The 16960-nt window shown below is 39.9% G+C and overlaps 1 long non-coding RNA gene across 2 annotated transcripts in view; it reads left to right on the top strand.

Annotated features, from left to right (window-relative positions):
* Window positions 1-16960, top strand: part of LOC142104024 (uncharacterized) — a 275970-nt gene that overhangs the window by 51484 nt on the left and 207526 nt on the right. For both annotated transcript variants that reach the window (XR_012679493.1, XR_012679494.1), the window contains exon 3: window positions 6521-6702. This is a non-coding gene — a long non-coding RNA (uncharacterized LOC142104024). The remainder of the gene's footprint in view (window positions 1-6520; window positions 6703-16960) is intronic.

Raw genomic sequence — 16960 nt, forward strand, 5'->3', positions numbered from 1 at the left:
AAACCATAAAGGAAGAATAATTTATAATAAATTGGCAGTAAGTTGTGAAACTCTGGAAAAATTGTGTGACTTTAAGACCTAGTTGTTGAAGCCACATCAAGCTCATAGCTTAGGCTGGTTGGCGCTAATGCGAGGGGTTGAACTGCATGTGATGCCCCCCAAAAGAGTTGCAGCCAGCACCATGGTACGACAGGCTGGGCTGCTCACCATATCACAGGGGAACCAAGTCCTTATGTGTCACAGCCCCAGCCTGTTCAGCATGTGCTGAATGCCCTACGGGAATAGAGCCTACAATAAAAATGTTTTAAAAGGTGGTATTAATTGGTGGTTGCATAGCTCATGTCTGACTGAGCTGTCTTCTTTTCTGGTCAAATTGATCTTTCCTCCTCCCAAATTGTGATGTGAAACAATATGGAGTCTCCTTGGCTAACATTAGACAACGTGTAAAATCAGATTAGATAGGTTGACTATCACGTTTTCTCTGTTTAGTAGTACCCATAGAGCAGGGGTCGGGAACCTTTTTGACTAAGAGAGCCATGAAAGCAAAATATTTGGAAATTTATTTCAGTGAGAGCCATATAATATATTTTAAAAGTGAATTCAACTAAATGTCAGTATAAAACGCCTCAGAATTTATTCTTTTAAATAATGTTGTTATAATACTCACCATTAATGCGACTTCTGGTGCTGCATGGATTTGCTGATGTCTTTGTAGTCTGGTTGGTACTTGGTGAGGTTAAGCTTCATGCAAGCGTTGAGACTTTCATCCGTTAAACGTGATCGCAGATTGGACTTGATGTTTTTAAGATGTGAGAATGACTGCTCACATGCATACGTAGATCCAAACATGGTCAACACAGCAATACTCACACGCTGCAGTGTGTGGTATGTGACAGGAAGCGCGTTCCAAGTTTTGAGAATCAGCTGGTCTTCGGGTTGAAGTTTTTTCATTTCTGTCCACATGTGCTTGCTCGCCAACTCCGCTTTCTGTCGTGTGATTCTTTCCAAATCTTCATTCAGTGACTTGAACTTATTCACCCACATGTCTGAGGCCTTCAGGTCAGCCACTTCTGCTTCAAAATCTCTGACGGAGACACCAGCAATGTAACTCAGGTCGGCTGTGTTCAGTGAATACTCGGTTGGATGGGTGATGAACTTAAAAAGACGAGCGTGCTCACGAAATTCTGTAAAGCGTGCTTTGAAGGACTGTAGGAGACTGGATGTGAAGCCAGCTAGCTGGTGGAGATCAAAGTTTTGAATGGGCTCACTTGCTGTGCATGCATCTTTAAACTGGCTCAGTTTTTCAAAATGTAGTAAACGACCTGTTTCAAGATCCATAATGAAGAGCTCTAGCTTGTTTTCAAAAGCAAACACAGCTTGTTGAAGGGATAACACTGTATTTCCAATGCCTTGCATTTTCACGTTGAGCTGGTTCAGATGTTCAGTCATATCTACAAGATAGTAAGATAGTAAAACTTGAGGAGCCACTCAGTTTCGGCTAGCTCAGGATGCTCGATGCCTTTCATTTCAAGAAAAGTCTGGATTTCATTCAGGCAAGCCGCAAAACGGCTAAGCACCTTCCCTCTTGACAACCAACGCACATTGCTGTGCAAAAGCAGACCAGGATAGTTATTTCCAACTTCATCCAGCAGTGTTTTAAACTGGCGATCATTTAAGGCTCGGGCAGCAATAAAGTTGATCACACGAATGACCAGCGACATCACTTCGCCAAACTGCCCGTCACACATCTGAGCACAAAGTGCCTCCTGGTGTAGAATGCAATGGAAACTTAGGATGGGTCTATTTTCATGTTCACGAAGAAGCGCCACAAATCCTTTGTTTTTCCCCACCATACACGGAGCACCATCAGTACACACTGAGAGAAGTTTATCCATAGGTAGATTTTTTTCTTGAGCAAACTCCATGAAAGACTTGAATAAATCCTCACCTCTTGTGGACCCTTTTATTGCCAGAACAGCAAGACTTTCTTCGCGCAGTGTGTCATCAACAGCATATCTTGCAATCACGCTGAACTGCGACAAATGGCTCACGTCTGTCGACTCATCCAAAGCCAGGGAAAAGAACGGCGCTGCATTTATGTCCTTCACTTGCGTTTCCTCCACTTTGTTTGCCATCATGATGGTACGATCATGAACAGTTCTTGCCGACAGAGGCATGTCTTGTATCCGTTTGATTATCTTGTCTTTGTTCGGAAGATCATCAAAAAGTTCATTGGCTACATCCAGCATGAACGTTTTAGCATACTCGCCATCTGTGAATGGTTTTCCGTTCCTCACTATTGCTAAAGATCCAGCAAAGCTAGCGGAATTATAGTCACCTTGCCGGGTCCATACGCGGAGTTGCTGCTGGCTAGCTTGCACCCTGCTCAGTAGCTCTTGGGCCGCTTTCTTTCTGCTGTCTCCCGCAGGGTATTTTGATGCAAAGGTAGCATGGCGCGTGTCGAAGTGCCGCTTTACATTCGACCGTTTCATCGATGCAATTTTGTCATTGCAAATTAGACACACCGCAGAACCTGCTCTCTCCACAAAGGCGAATTCTTCGGTCCATTCGTCCCGAAATATACGATACTCATCATCTTTTTTTCTTTTCGCCATCTTCTTTGTCAAAGGGTTAGCTTTGAGCTAATGACCAGGGTTGCCAACTATAAAATACAGAATAAGCAACCAATTCGTAAAAAACAAGCCCAAAACAAGCCAAACACAATCCTAAAAAGCCCAAAAACAAGCCCAATATATATTATATATATCTATCTATATATATATATATATATATATATATATATATATATATATATATATATATATATATATATATATATATATATATATATATATATACACATATACACACACACACATATATATATATATATATATATATATATATATATATATATATATATATATATATATATATATATATATATATACTTAGGATTTATTGATTATTATTATTTTTTTTTAAATATGCTTTACAATGACCCTCCTCCTTAGTGTCCATTATCCCCTCTGCTCTATTTCACACCCCCGTTCACACTCCATTCATACTTCATTCACACCCCCATTCATACTCTACTCTAGTTCACACCTTTTATACTTTACCTACACTCGATCTTCTCCCCTGCAGAGTACTCCTCCCCGGCTGTCCAGCAGATGAGGAAAAAAAAAAAGCCCAAAAAACCGCGACCCGCGGCAGACAAAAAAAAGCCGCGACAATTGGCAACACTGCTAATGACCGAGCAGACTGATTCAAAAGGGGGCGTTTACCTGTTTACCCAGCAACGGCCAACGTAGGCCAGTATCATCCAATTAAAATAATGGAAAATTGCTCCTACAGCAAACTGCAGCCCTGAACAGGACATGAGCAGTGAAAAATCGATCTGCGAGCCAGATGCAATCATCAAAAGAGCCACACCTGGCTCGCGAGCCATTGGTTCCCGACCCCTGCCATAGAGTGTAAGAAAGGAGATGCACATTTAATTTGCTGTTTTCTTACTTTTCTGTCTTTGTAATTTTATATATGTCAAACATGGGAGCATGAAATCAGTGGCTGCTGATTCTACATACACTGCTTTCCCAACTGTGTATTGCTACAGAAATTATTGCAAATTTGTATTAAAGGGAAAGCGTTGATGGTTGAACCATCACACGCCAGTCAGGGACTTTTAGGTCACTATATGACCGGCCCGACATATACACTACACTTTAGCTCAGTGATGGGAAACAGACGGCCCTTTGAGCCTTCACCTGCATCCTCCAACTCCTTTCTCTTTTGTCAGACTTGTTATAGACTGTAATTCCGTGTAAAATGCCTGCTAATAGGTTATTACAGATAAGTGTCTTTCTTTGATTATATGTATTGTTTTAACTTATTACTGAGATAAATGGTAATGTGCGGGTCTTTTGAAGGTTAGAGGCCCTCCCCATACGGCCCCTGAAGCGTATCAGGTTGCCTATAGATCCTTATGAAATCTAAACAGATACATTATTTGCACTGGTATAATTACTGTTCTGTAAAGTTTTGATCTGTAGGATTTTGAAAGACATAAGTCAGAGCTGCCCAAACTCAGTCCTCAAGAGCTACCAACAGTTCGTGTTTTCAGGATTTCTTTAACCATGCATGAATATTTTGAGTTAATCTATTTGGCTGGGTCAGTAATTATCCCACCTGTTTCTAGGGACAGGAACCCTGAAAACATGACCTGTTGGTAGCTCATGAGGACTAGGTTTGAACACCACTGGCCAAAAGTATTGAGGTTCTTCGGTCGCTCAAAGAAAAATGAGTGCAGAATATTCTTTTGCAGCGTGATTATGGGGTTTTCCCAAAGAAAATATTCTGTGACTATTTACACACAGTTTTGTTTCAAAATGATATAGCATAGTAGGAATAAAAAACCCATTACAATGCAGACAAGTAGTAATTATTTAATTGTGTTCAATGGGCATAATTTGCCTGGTTTTCATTACGGGGAAGGATGAGGTCTCACTCTATTGTTGTGACATAATTAGAATTATTAACGTTTGTCTGCACTCAGCCAGATTCCACTTTAACAGTTTTTCTAAGACATTTTATGTACAACTAGTCTAATTACAGTGTCAGCACATAATTACTATTTGAAAATTGGAATGCAATTTTCTCATGTAGGAAGCAAATTTATATGAATGCAGACTGACATCTATATTCTCAGGTTGCAAGTAAAGATACGGTTTAAGAAGACTAATTGAGTTTTTAGATGGAAAATACATTTATTTAGCATTGCAATCCATGTTAAGTACTGTAATTATTTGCAAAATTATTCTGCACTTTAGAACAGTTTTGTGGGCTGTTCAGTGACTTTGTTAGGTGCTCACTTACTGATATGTTACATCCAGGGTTTTCAGGCAAAGATGCATTATGTGAGGAAAGTGCAATAACACACAGACCAGATGTAGGCCAATGCGCCCTTGTGGACAATTACTTCGCTCACTGTGACGCAGGTTACATAATTGCTTGCTATAATTGAATCTTTGGAGAAAATTTACAACAGGAATTATCTAACTGCATAGTTCAGTCACCCAGTATTTGTGATTCATGTAATCTGTCCGAGTTAAATCTGGATTTTCTCAACTAACCTGGGAACGGGACCTTTGTGAAGAGCTGTTAGATGAGGAGTGGTCTGAGATATACGAGAATGCTGCCTCTAGCTCCATTTGCGTTAGAATTAAAGAGAACGTTTATAAGGGGCTATTCCGATGGTACTATGTGCCTTCCCGTCTTTGCAAAATTCTTCCTGACTCGTCTGATCGGTGCTGACGAGGGTGCCCCCAGGAAGGCACATTCCTCCACATATGGTGGTCGTGCCCAAAACTGTCAGGCTTCATGGTTGAGATTAGAGGCTTGATTAATTCAATCCTCCAGGTGGATACTCCCCTGGAGCCTAAATTTTTTCTTCTCCCTGTGGGGGCTCCCTCGGCATCCCGACATCCGAATAAATTGATCGGGCACATTCTCTCGGCAGCTACATGCCAAATAGCAGTAGACTGGCGTATGCAATCCCCTCCCTCCATTCAGTCCATAATTAATAGAGTCTGGCAGACTCAACGAATGGAGTATATGACCAGTATTATTCAGAACTCCTCGAGAGCCTCCTCCAGGGTTTGGGACCCGTGGTTATCCTTCTTTCAGGCGTGTCCACCCTTTACATAACCCAGTTATAAAACCTCATTCCTTTCTAGGACTTCTCTCTTCCTTTACATTGGATCTAGTCACTTCTTACCCTCCTTCCTTTTCTCCCTCTTCTCTCGCTCCCTTTTTCCTCTGTACACTCTCTTTTCTTCTTTCCTCTTTATACAAAAACTTTGGGTCACTTGTTACTCCTAAATCTAAACGTTCGGTTGACTTAGCATTTCACATGTTTTACGCTGGTCGTAGACTTTGTTACTTTTTGACTATTTTTGCTAAGTGTATTCACTCTGCCAATCGTTCTCTTTTGTTATTATGACCTTGCAAAAATAAAATAAATAAATAAATAAATCTGGATTGTCTCAAATGTTGTTTCACAAAGATGAGGCATACAGTATTTGATAAATAAATTCATTATATATTGCAGAGTACGGAAATGTGTATTACTTAAACCAATGCTTAGTGAACAGCTCAATACTGTTTAAAATATCCTTCAATTATGTTGACACAAGAAAAAGCCATACACATGTTTCTGAATACTAGTACATAAACAGAATAGGATTTAGCCATTGTTGTTATCGAAGTTCTTCTTTTGAATCCATGTTTCCTTTACGAAGTCTGATTTTCAGCTCATACAAACCAAATTTAAACCTTGTTCGAAGTTAAAAGCTGCAATTGTAAAAGACACACAGAGACAGATCATAGACGTATCGTTGGATCTTTTACGTATAAAGTGTTTTGTACCAGGCTGTGTGGCGTGAGCCCCCCAGATTTGTCCTTTTTTGGAAGGCGGGAGATCTTTCCCAGCTTTTAAAAAATATTTTGCTTTCTTTTGCAGAAACACTTCTTGTCAATCCATACAAAACACATGAAAATGATTGTTCCACAATCTCGAGAAGGATGGATGAACATTGTGGAGCCACATTTTCAGCACACTTTTTGGGGGGCTGCAGATACAGCAAGTAAAGATTTTTGCTGCCTTTTGAGGATTGCCCCGTATTGCCCACTTCAGGATTAAAGGTAGGTTATGGACAATATGATTATTAGTACATCTCTAAACTTGGGTCTAAAAGCGCTTGATTGGCGGGCACTTTCATAGACAATGAGCAAGATCAGTCAGTCATGTAGGACTTACACTTTGGTCACAGATTAGTCCAGTTGTAAATTGATGATGCTTGGATAAGTAAGCCCTGTGTAAAATATCTTAAAACATCTCCGTATGTGCGGCTGGTGGGAGATTTCTGAGTGATTCCGATAGTGCTCTAAGGAAAAGGTCCATATAAGCCATCAAGAAATGTCTCCTCTATTGTTCTATACCGAATTTCGACTAATCGTAGTCAAATTGTTCACGCAAAAAATGTTAGTCTGACGACGTTGCTTTATGTTGAGTGGGGGGGTTTACAAAATGATAGCATGTCCACGGGATTGTTTCAATGAGATTGTGACAGTACCCTTGCCACAAAACTGTCATACTTCAGTTGCCACACACTTTCAGCTGCAGGTATGCCTTCAGCACTTATGATGACGTCACCACCCAGTCAGGAAAACCATTTCTATTGTGACCGGTTATTCTGTTACAAGGTTTCTGATCGTGCAGACTGTCACTATTCACACATTCCCGTTGCTTCTATACCTCAGCCTGGATGCCAATGCTGTAAATGTATGATTTGTTTTTATTAGACAGTCTTTTGCAAGACCTGACTTTCACCACATAATCGAATTTATGCTACTGGACACTGATAGGATGAGCCAATGTTATGGTTTGTGACACAAGGAAAAGCCAGCTAGGAATTTAAATAAATTTAAGAAGACTCACTCTCCGCATAGGGCAGCCAGAGACAACCCCACTCACCCAACTCCTTATTCATATCTGTTTTAGCCTTTTGTAACATTTCGTTTAAGTTGTGGATGTATTTTGCCAGTTGAACACCTAGATATTTAATTGCCTTGCTTGGCCATTTGCTATGGGGCCTTTGGCACAGTGGCTGTATGTACAGCCTTCCCTCAATAGGAGTGCAACTCAGTAATAAATGTTTACTGTAACACCCTAGACTGTTCCAAATTCATCAACCCTCGTGATTAGGGGGTGAAGTGACTCTTTTTGATTTGACATATTGGGCCTGAGTCATTAAGAAGCGCAAAGCATAAAAAAGGAGTAACATTTACACCTGGGCAAAACCACGTTGCATTGGAGGGGGAGGTATGTTTAAAGTGTGGGGACAGATTAAGAGTTGGGGTAGGGCATGTCCTAGATCAACTTTAAATTTCAGTGTAATAATAAAGCTAGCAAGTATTTGTGTGCTACATGAAAAACAGTCAGTATTTAACTTATGTGCAAAATAATAAACTAGTTTGCATCCCTTGTATTGTAACACGGTTTGTCCCAGAGAATATTTACTCTTTTTTTTTTTTTTTGCCTTAATGACTCAGGCCCATAGTATATAGAGGGATGTCCTCAGCAAATGTTGACATTTTAATAGTCTTGTTACCAATCTGGATACCTTGCAACAAGGGCCAGTCCTGGAGGACACGTAGCATAGGGAGGTGGTGGATGTTTTGTTGATAAAGCTCATCATGCCAGTAAAGTCCTCACCAAATACCTTGTGGTCTACTATTTCACAGAGATAGGGTTATGATATGGAATTGAAGCCTTGTTTACGTCTAAGCTGAGGGACATATTAGTGAATGTACGATGTAGTGACGATGACACCACTTCTGCTATTGCCCTGCGGATGCTCTTCACCGAGTGATGACCTCCCACATGGCCCAACTACCAGATGGAGGGTGCCCTGAAGCCTCCTGGCCTTAATTTTAGGCATTAATTTGAGATGCAAGTTAAGAAGAGAGTTTGGGTGATATGATACCATTGATTTGGGTTCTTTTGGCTTAGGTACAAGAAACGTATATGCTTCTTCGAAATTTGGGTGGGATAGTCATGATCTGTGAATTTTTGGTAAAGTTCGAGGAATGTGAGAACTATTTTTTCCTAAATATTTAAATAAGGTTTACAGGTTGTATATTGCACATTTTGAGTGGCATTCCTAGGATAGTGGGTGGTCTCTGAGCCTATGTACCCCTGCAAAAGATTTTGCTATTTACTCATCCTCAGAACTTGTGCATCACCCTACATTTTCAGCAGGTCTCATTTTAAGCAGCAAAGTGCTATTGATTTCTACTAGTGGGAAAAAACCCCCATAAATGTGGCACATAAAATAGTCTCCTGACTCACATAACGTAAATAAGACATAAATGGTGTTTGAACAAGCATTATTTTACCAGAAAATGGAGGAATTCAATTTAATTAACTGGGTTATCCCAAGGTGATTAATAGGCAGGATGTTTGAAGTAACATTTTTACCTTTCCACAATGCACATTTCTTAAAAAATTAATGTTATGCAGGTTCCCACATTTTTGCGTTTATTATTTGTGAAAGGTAAAATATTTTTGCACCTACGTTAACTTAGGCTATCCGTTAAAAATGTAGCTCTTCGTAAAGATATTAATAACGATCCTTGTAGACCTTAAGTGTATTAACTTAGATCCTTGTCTACATTATTTAAACTTACAATTTACCTTGAAAGTTGTTTCAAATAGAAATCCCTTTTAATATACCCCTTTTATATAGACATGAACTGTGTGTAATTTTTGAGGAACGAGAAAGGTTTGCTGTCTCTCCCTGACAGACTGCTTCCTCTCTGTTCAATCTGTGACATTTTTGAGCTTGGTTCAGAAGATCTCTATAGCTCCACAGGCCATCACTCCACAGGGTGTAGCTCTGTGCCCTTATATTCAGCACCAGGCGCCTCTTTAAGAAGCCATCTCACCAGGATTTTAGTCTTTTGAGCATGGCCTCCCACCTCTGTCTTTTGTCCGCTTGTTACACGATTATAAGGAAACAAAAGCTTTGAAGAATTTTGCAGTGCTGGCCTCTGCTGTCCTTAAAATCCTGCGTCGACAACACGACAAGGCATTTTGTCTGTCTTGCAGACCAGTATGAATCGTATTATGCTGCCCATGCTATTTTTAGATAAAGAACCTGTAGGACCACTTGCAAATCTGATGGATAGAAGAGGTCCATCTGTCAGTCTTTCCGATTTATTTTATGCTGGTTAATTTTGTTGCTCATCAAGAGAGCTGTAGTAGGTTTGGATTTTAAACTGTGTATAGGCTAAACTCTAATCAGGCGAGATTTAAATATCTTTTCCTGATTACCTCAAAGCAGCGATAGACTAATTGGACCATCTAGTAGCTGGTTCTCTCCTGCTCAACCGATTATGATGAAGCTGGTTTTTGTATGAGGTCGTCAGAGACAAGTGTCCCTGGTAACCATTATAACGCTTATATAGAAGATAACATTTAATAACTATAATCTGGCAGTATATAATCCTTGCACACACACCAATTGTCGCATATTCTATCAGTATATCTGTAGGTGCAAACACAAAAGGCCCGAGACCCACTGTATAATGTTGTCAACACTCTCTAATTTTGTACTGCATGTGGCCCTAAAATGTCCTGGATGTGTGATAATGATGTTATCAAAATTTGATGAAATGTGGTCAAATGCAGTGTCTGTGTGATATAATTTTCTGGCCTTGCTTACGGGCTGCAGTGACTCTAGAGGAGATCAGGCGGCTCAGACTGAAGAGTCAGATCTTTTTTTTATTTTTTCTTCAATTCATTTTTATTGACAAACTTTTGCAAGGATAAGTGGTACACAAAATAAGAAGGGAGGCAAACATTAAAAATGGGGGGGGGGGGGGGGTGGGAGACATAGGCGACCCTCTTGCAGAAGGGGGTGGGGGTGGTTGCTCAATGAGAATTACAGTACATCAAAAACCACAGATATTAATATTCAAAGAAGAGATAAAAGTGACAATGTTTTGTAGAGAGAATAAACATGATATTGCACAATGCTGAAATATAAGCCTTACTAGAAACAGCACTAAAAAATCCACTAGTCGTCCCGAGGAGAGTTAAACAAGGCTAGGGGCGAGGGAGTGGAAGAGGGGGAACGGGGTCCTCCAGATGCTCCAGCTCCCTCCGTGGCGTATACATGCCACTTGAACCACTCCATGATGGCGGCCGAAGCAGAGGTAGAGTAATGCAGGTCAATCGTCTCCATCTCGAAACTATGCTGGATTTTGGAGAAGATTCTAGACAAGGTGGGGGGCAGCCACCTTCCAGTTTTGAGCTATCGCTGCTCTGGTCGCTGTTAGGATATGACCCAAGAGGTATCGATCATGCTTGGGGACAGAGATAGAGTAGCACCAGAACTGGGTCCATATCAACAGGTCCCCCTAAAATTGTGGAAATGAAATCAAAAACGTCTTGCCGAAGAGTCAGATCTTAACCAACTCAGCCATTTGAGGATGTAGCCAAATTGGACATTGAATGTTCGGCATACAGACCACGTTGCAGTATTGCAGTGTGTTGGCCACCTTAAGTCAGACTCCTCAAGTACGTTTCCGGTAATGTGCATGACAGTACACCATATTTCTGGTGGCCCACGCATGTATCTAAAGGAACTGCGCACGGTTTGCTATCTGAAGACAGCTGAGGTAACGAGTTCACTTGTTATCATCTCTGCTGTGAGCATCTTCTGACGGGAGGGGCTGGGAGCATCAATTGCACCCACATGCACAGCAAGATTTTATTTCGTGGAACAAAATATTAAAATGAGATTGCAGGGATGTAAAGAACACCTTCATCGGACGTTCCCTGGATAGTGTGTGCTGCAGAGTCTTTCTCCCCAAAAATGTTCTTAGGAAATGATGGTTCGTGAGTTGTCCTTTACTTTTAATTGGACAGTTTTTGTACCACCCAGGCACATTGATGCGGGTAATAGCATTTGTAAACTTCCATGCAATAAAAATAATAAGGCCACTAATAGTGACACACAATGAATATAGTATAGATACTCCCTGACTCGCATGATTGTTTGAAGTTATGCAGGCTGTAAAAAGGAGTATTTTAAGCAAAATATAAATAACACAGTTAAAGTGTTAGCAGGCAGGATTATCAGCTACACAGAAAATTTCCCCAACACACTGCTATAGCCAGCAAAAGGCCTCCCATTTCTACTTTAGATAAAAATGCAAAAGTCTTAGTTGCACACCTTTGCAAATGTATATTCAAGCCACCCGCCACTCCAAGGCGCTTTTGCTAATAGGGTGGTCCTAACTCTAAACAGTGAGAGTCCCATATATTTGGGCCATACATATATCTGTTTTTAAATTGAGAGCTAACTTACCAGAGAGGTACCTCAGAAACCTCCAAACAGCAATTCAGCGCCAGTATTCCCCCTCAGCTACTGACACCAACTTACCTCTCAGACAAAGATTATCAGCTAACCTTTTAGTTTATCCACATCTGGCTTTTACTTATGAATTTGTGAGACCGAGAAATTGGCACATTTATGCAGCTTTGGTTTTCTGCATGTTTGTAGATGACCCTTTTATGATAATATACTTACATATTTTGTTTCTTAATTTACTCCTTCTGTCCTGCAGCAATTTTATAAAAGCAAAAAGCTGTAATTGGTGTCTAGAGCTTTTTAACCTTGTTACTGTAAAGCAGACTTAGAGCAATTTACGGGAAAATAAAATAGGTCCAATTTGCAACAATTCAAAGTTTTCACCTACTAGAAATCTCTTGAAAATGTAATTTAAATTCTTGTGTACCAGGTTAAGATTATGAACCCCAATAGCTATCAGTCCCCACTGATTGAGAAGTAGCTCATCTCTGGATAAATTGTAATTGTAAATTCACAGTGCTCAGCAGCAAAAATGAAATGGTGAAAATCGCCCAAGTGACTCCGAAAAGAACTTTTAAAAAATAAATTGTCATTTTGTATGTGTATAATTTGTTGTCTGTAGGCTCCTTGCCGCAATATACGAGATTATGTGACATTGATCAATAATAGAACTTTATAATGATGGGTCAGGAGGGAGTTCTATAAATCACTATAGTGACTAGAGATTGAATAACATTTATACTTAAGCATGATTGCTACAATGAGAATCCATTAGTGGATGCATGTCTCTCCAGTGCTATCCATTTATAACCACAATGAATGTGTAATTAAGATAGATGAAATTTATCAGACTGATTGGATATGGCTCATTTATAACAAAGGAGCCTGTACTATCTAATACTCTATATACCTCTGTTATAACAAATCAGGGAGATTATAGCTAAATCATCATTTACAGTTTAAATTAGTGGACATGTAACAATATCTGAGAAAGGTGCAACAATATAACCCGTACACCTCGCCTAATAACTGTGACTGAGAGACTGAATCACAATGATATTGTAGCTATCTAGCTAACTAGGGAGCTATAACTGATTTCTTATCAGACCACACAAATGGACATATAACCGTCTCTGTGAAAAATGTAACAATATAAGTGACAATTCTCTGATAACAAATGTGAGTGTGAGATTGTATCCTGATGATATTGTAGCCATTAAGCTCTCTCATTAAACTCTTTATTATCACTACACCCTATAGAGATTTATGTACTAGTCTCGTATTAGGATGATAAAGTGTAAATATTATCACTATTTCCCTACAGAAATTAAATATAGAGACTTATGTATCAGTCTCATGAGGGGGATAAGTGTATTTGTTATTAGATTGCAGCGGTGAATAATTTATACAGAGCCATTACTGATACAAAAATAAAAGTGTTTATTTAAAAAATATATAGACACAGGAAACAAAGCACAGCAGTTTGACTGCAATTTAATTCACTTTATTGCACAATCACATTAATCATTCACAAAGTTTTATATATTTTGCCCCAACAAAACACATTCTTTTTCTTTTCTAAGGATCATGTGTCTCATCATTACCACTGTCACACAAATCATTTGTGACACTGATTTATAACTCTTTGACAAACCAAGATGATTGTTAGATCTTTATGTTGGTCCACCTGAGTTAAACCAGGATTTGTGGTGTTTGCTCTTTACAGATACATTTACTGCACTCCTGTAGTTTGCTTTTAGATAACGTGTAACATTTGTTCGGTCAGCTGCCAGCTCTTACTATAAGGCCCCTGATCCTGTTTACAACAAAACCAGCCACAGCTTTAACAAGGTACTAAAACCAAACACAATAGGGTTTAAAGCTACATTACTTTGTGATTGAGGACCACTAAGTGTCTGCACAGAGCTCTGTTATCAGTCACCTCTTTCTCTCTCCACTGTCATATTTGTTTGTTTTCATCTCCTACAACTGTATTCTCCGGCTTCCAATTTATTTTTCTTTAATTCTAACTTCACTAGACTGTTTCCTTCTGCGGCTATAGCTCCTAACTTTTAATAATCAGAAGGCGCAGCCTGAAAATTAATTACAGTTTTCAAAAATTCCCACAGATCCGCTAGACCTGCTGCTGTTGTTGCCACCCACCTATCAGCTGCAGAGCCGTCAAAATGAATGTCTTGTTGTTGTTATTCTGGACAGACAGCTGTAGGCGAGTATTAGGTACATATAAACACACTGTATCTTCTAAGGGTCTGCATGTCTAGGCTTTTTAATGCTTCAGAGGCAGTAATTATAAAACAGAGTGCATTATGGGCATTATTCATACAGGGAAAATGCTCAGCATATTCCTGTACTATTGTTTGGGTGTTCCATGCTTCTGTGATGACATCACTCCATGACTGCACAACCACCTGGGTTCCTCTCACTGAATAACTTTTAAGAGTATCTTTAGATAGACTATAATAAGAATAATACATAGGTGGAGATTGAGCTGAGATATGTACATTTACACAGCAGCATATGGTGGCTTAGTGGTTAGCACTTCTGCCTCACAGCACTGGGGTCATGAGTTTGACTCCCGACCATGACCTCATCTGTGTGGAGTTTGTGTGTTCTTCCCGTGTTCGTGTGGGTTTTAGTGGCGCTGTATAAATAAATAAATGATGATGATGCTGTATAGTCATGTAGAAGAAAAGGAAATGCTCTTTCAAACCTGTATTTTTATATTTAGAGATGATTAACAATCTAGTCCTCAACCTCCTACAGTGTGATCAATCAAATCTCATATTACAACCCATAACAGATTATTATTATTATCTTTTATTTCTAAGCTGCTACAAGGGGTCTGCAGCACCATGCAAAGAGTATACAGTAAGACATTACATGGCAAAGCACTACAATATAGACAGAACAATATTCTGGCAAGGATTAGCATAACCAGCATTGAGAAGGGGGATAACCTCTCACTAAAACATGAGGCATGGGGAGAGGGGAAAATTAAAGGGAATAAAACGGCACAAGCTGAACCTTTACGGATCCTTGATTGAGAAAAGGAGGGAAGGCACTGGCATGGTGGTGATAATGATAGTGGAGAAAGGAGGGCACAAGGCAAGAGAGTCCTGCTCGTGAGAGCTTACAATCTAAAGAGAGGGGCAGAGGAACGGGGGTGATACAGAGAGGGTGAGATGGTGGGAGTAGGGTACAGAAGGCGAGTAGGGGGGGCATTAAGAGGAGCGCTAATAGGCTTTTGAGTTCGATTCCCGACCATGGCCTTATCTGTGTGAAGTTTGTATGTTTTCCCCGTGTTTGCGTGGGTTTCCTCCGGGGGCTCCGGTTTCCTCCCACACTCAAAAAACATACTAGTTGGCTAATTGGCTGCTATCAAGATTGACCCTAGTCTATGTGTGTGTGTGTGTGTGTTAGGGAATTTAGACTGTAAGCTCCAATGGGGCAGGGACTGATGTGAGTGAGTTCTCTGTACAGTGCTGCGGAATTAGTGGCGCTATATAAATAGATGATGATGATGATAGTAATATTAGTTTAACAAAAAAAAGCCAAGATGAGGAAGTCATATGTGAAATAGAACATGCCATGATTCAGTAACTTTGTAGAACCAGCAATAAATGTAACTAGTTGATATCTGTATGAGCTTATCAGTTCCTTACCATGTATGTGAGGAATTTTGGCCCACTCCTCTTTACAACGCTGCTTAAGTTCATTGATGTTTGAGCTCACTTATGGACCTGCCACAACATCTAAATTGGGTTGAGGTCTAGACCTTGACTTGGCCATTCCAAAACTTTTATTCTTTTCTTTTTCAGCTGTTTAGTTGTAGATTTGTCGTTCAGTTATTGTTATAGAGTTCCTGGTGGACTCAATGAATGTGAGGTATCCAGGTCCTGTGGCTGCAAAGTAACCTAAAATAATCACCCCTCACCACCCACTGTACTTGACACTTCTTAGGAGGTTCTTGTGGTGATATGCTGTGCTTTGTTTTCATTAAACATGGCGTCATACATTAAAACCAAGCAACTCCACGTTGATCTTGTCTGTCCAGAGGACATTGTTTCTGGAGTCCTGTGTTTTATTAAGTTGCAACTTTGTAAATCTAAGCCACACTGCAATTTTTTGGGGGGAGGAGTTAAAGGGAGATTTTTACATGCAACCCTTTTATTAAAGCCTTAATTGTTCACTCTTTTTCCGATAATAGTCATTTACTGTGTTGGCAGAGGCAGGTAGATCACTGGATGTATTTTTTGCGTGCTTTGCATTTTCTCGGAGCATCCTACAGTGTGATCAGGTGACTCCACTCCTGGGAAGATTGTCAAATGTCTGCAGTGTCCTCTATTTGTAAATATTATTTCCCATTGTAGGCCATCAAATTGTTTTAAATTATCTTATAACCCCTTTCGGACTGATGAGCAGCAACAATTACTTCTCTAAGCTTGTTACAGATGTCTTTTTCCCTTGGCATGGTGCTATCGCATAATTAAATGCTGCCGACCAAACTGGCAAAGGTTCTCCTTATATATAGAGGTGACAGGACTTCCTAATGATCAAATAATGAAGTTCACTTGATTAGCAACACTTGGCTAAAATTACCTTTTTCCCTTGGCATGGTGCTATTGCATAATTAAATGCTGCCGACCAAACTGGCAAAGGTTCTCCTTATATATAGAGGTGACAGGACTTCCTAATGATCAAATAATGAAGTTCACTTGATTAGCAACACTTGGCTAAAATTACCTTTTTTCCGGGCTGCACCCACTTTGTGGAATTCCCTCCTTCGCACAGTAAGACTTTCCTCTAATCTTCAAGCGTTCACTGAAAACCCACCTCTTCAAACAAGGTTATGATATTCCTCAACCACCATCTTAATTTCCCTAGATTACCCTATTACCATCCTCTACACAGCTAACGCAAGACAACAACCCTCTGACCAACACTGCAACACACACCCCCCACTCAATACTTTTACCTTTGCGTTCTAGCTGGTCCATTGT

Source organism: Mixophyes fleayi, chromosome 10, assembly GCF_038048845.1.
Source record: "Mixophyes fleayi isolate aMixFle1 chromosome 10, aMixFle1.hap1, whole genome shotgun sequence".
Taxonomy (NCBI): Eukaryota; Metazoa; Chordata; class Amphibia; order Anura; family Limnodynastidae; genus Mixophyes; species Mixophyes fleayi.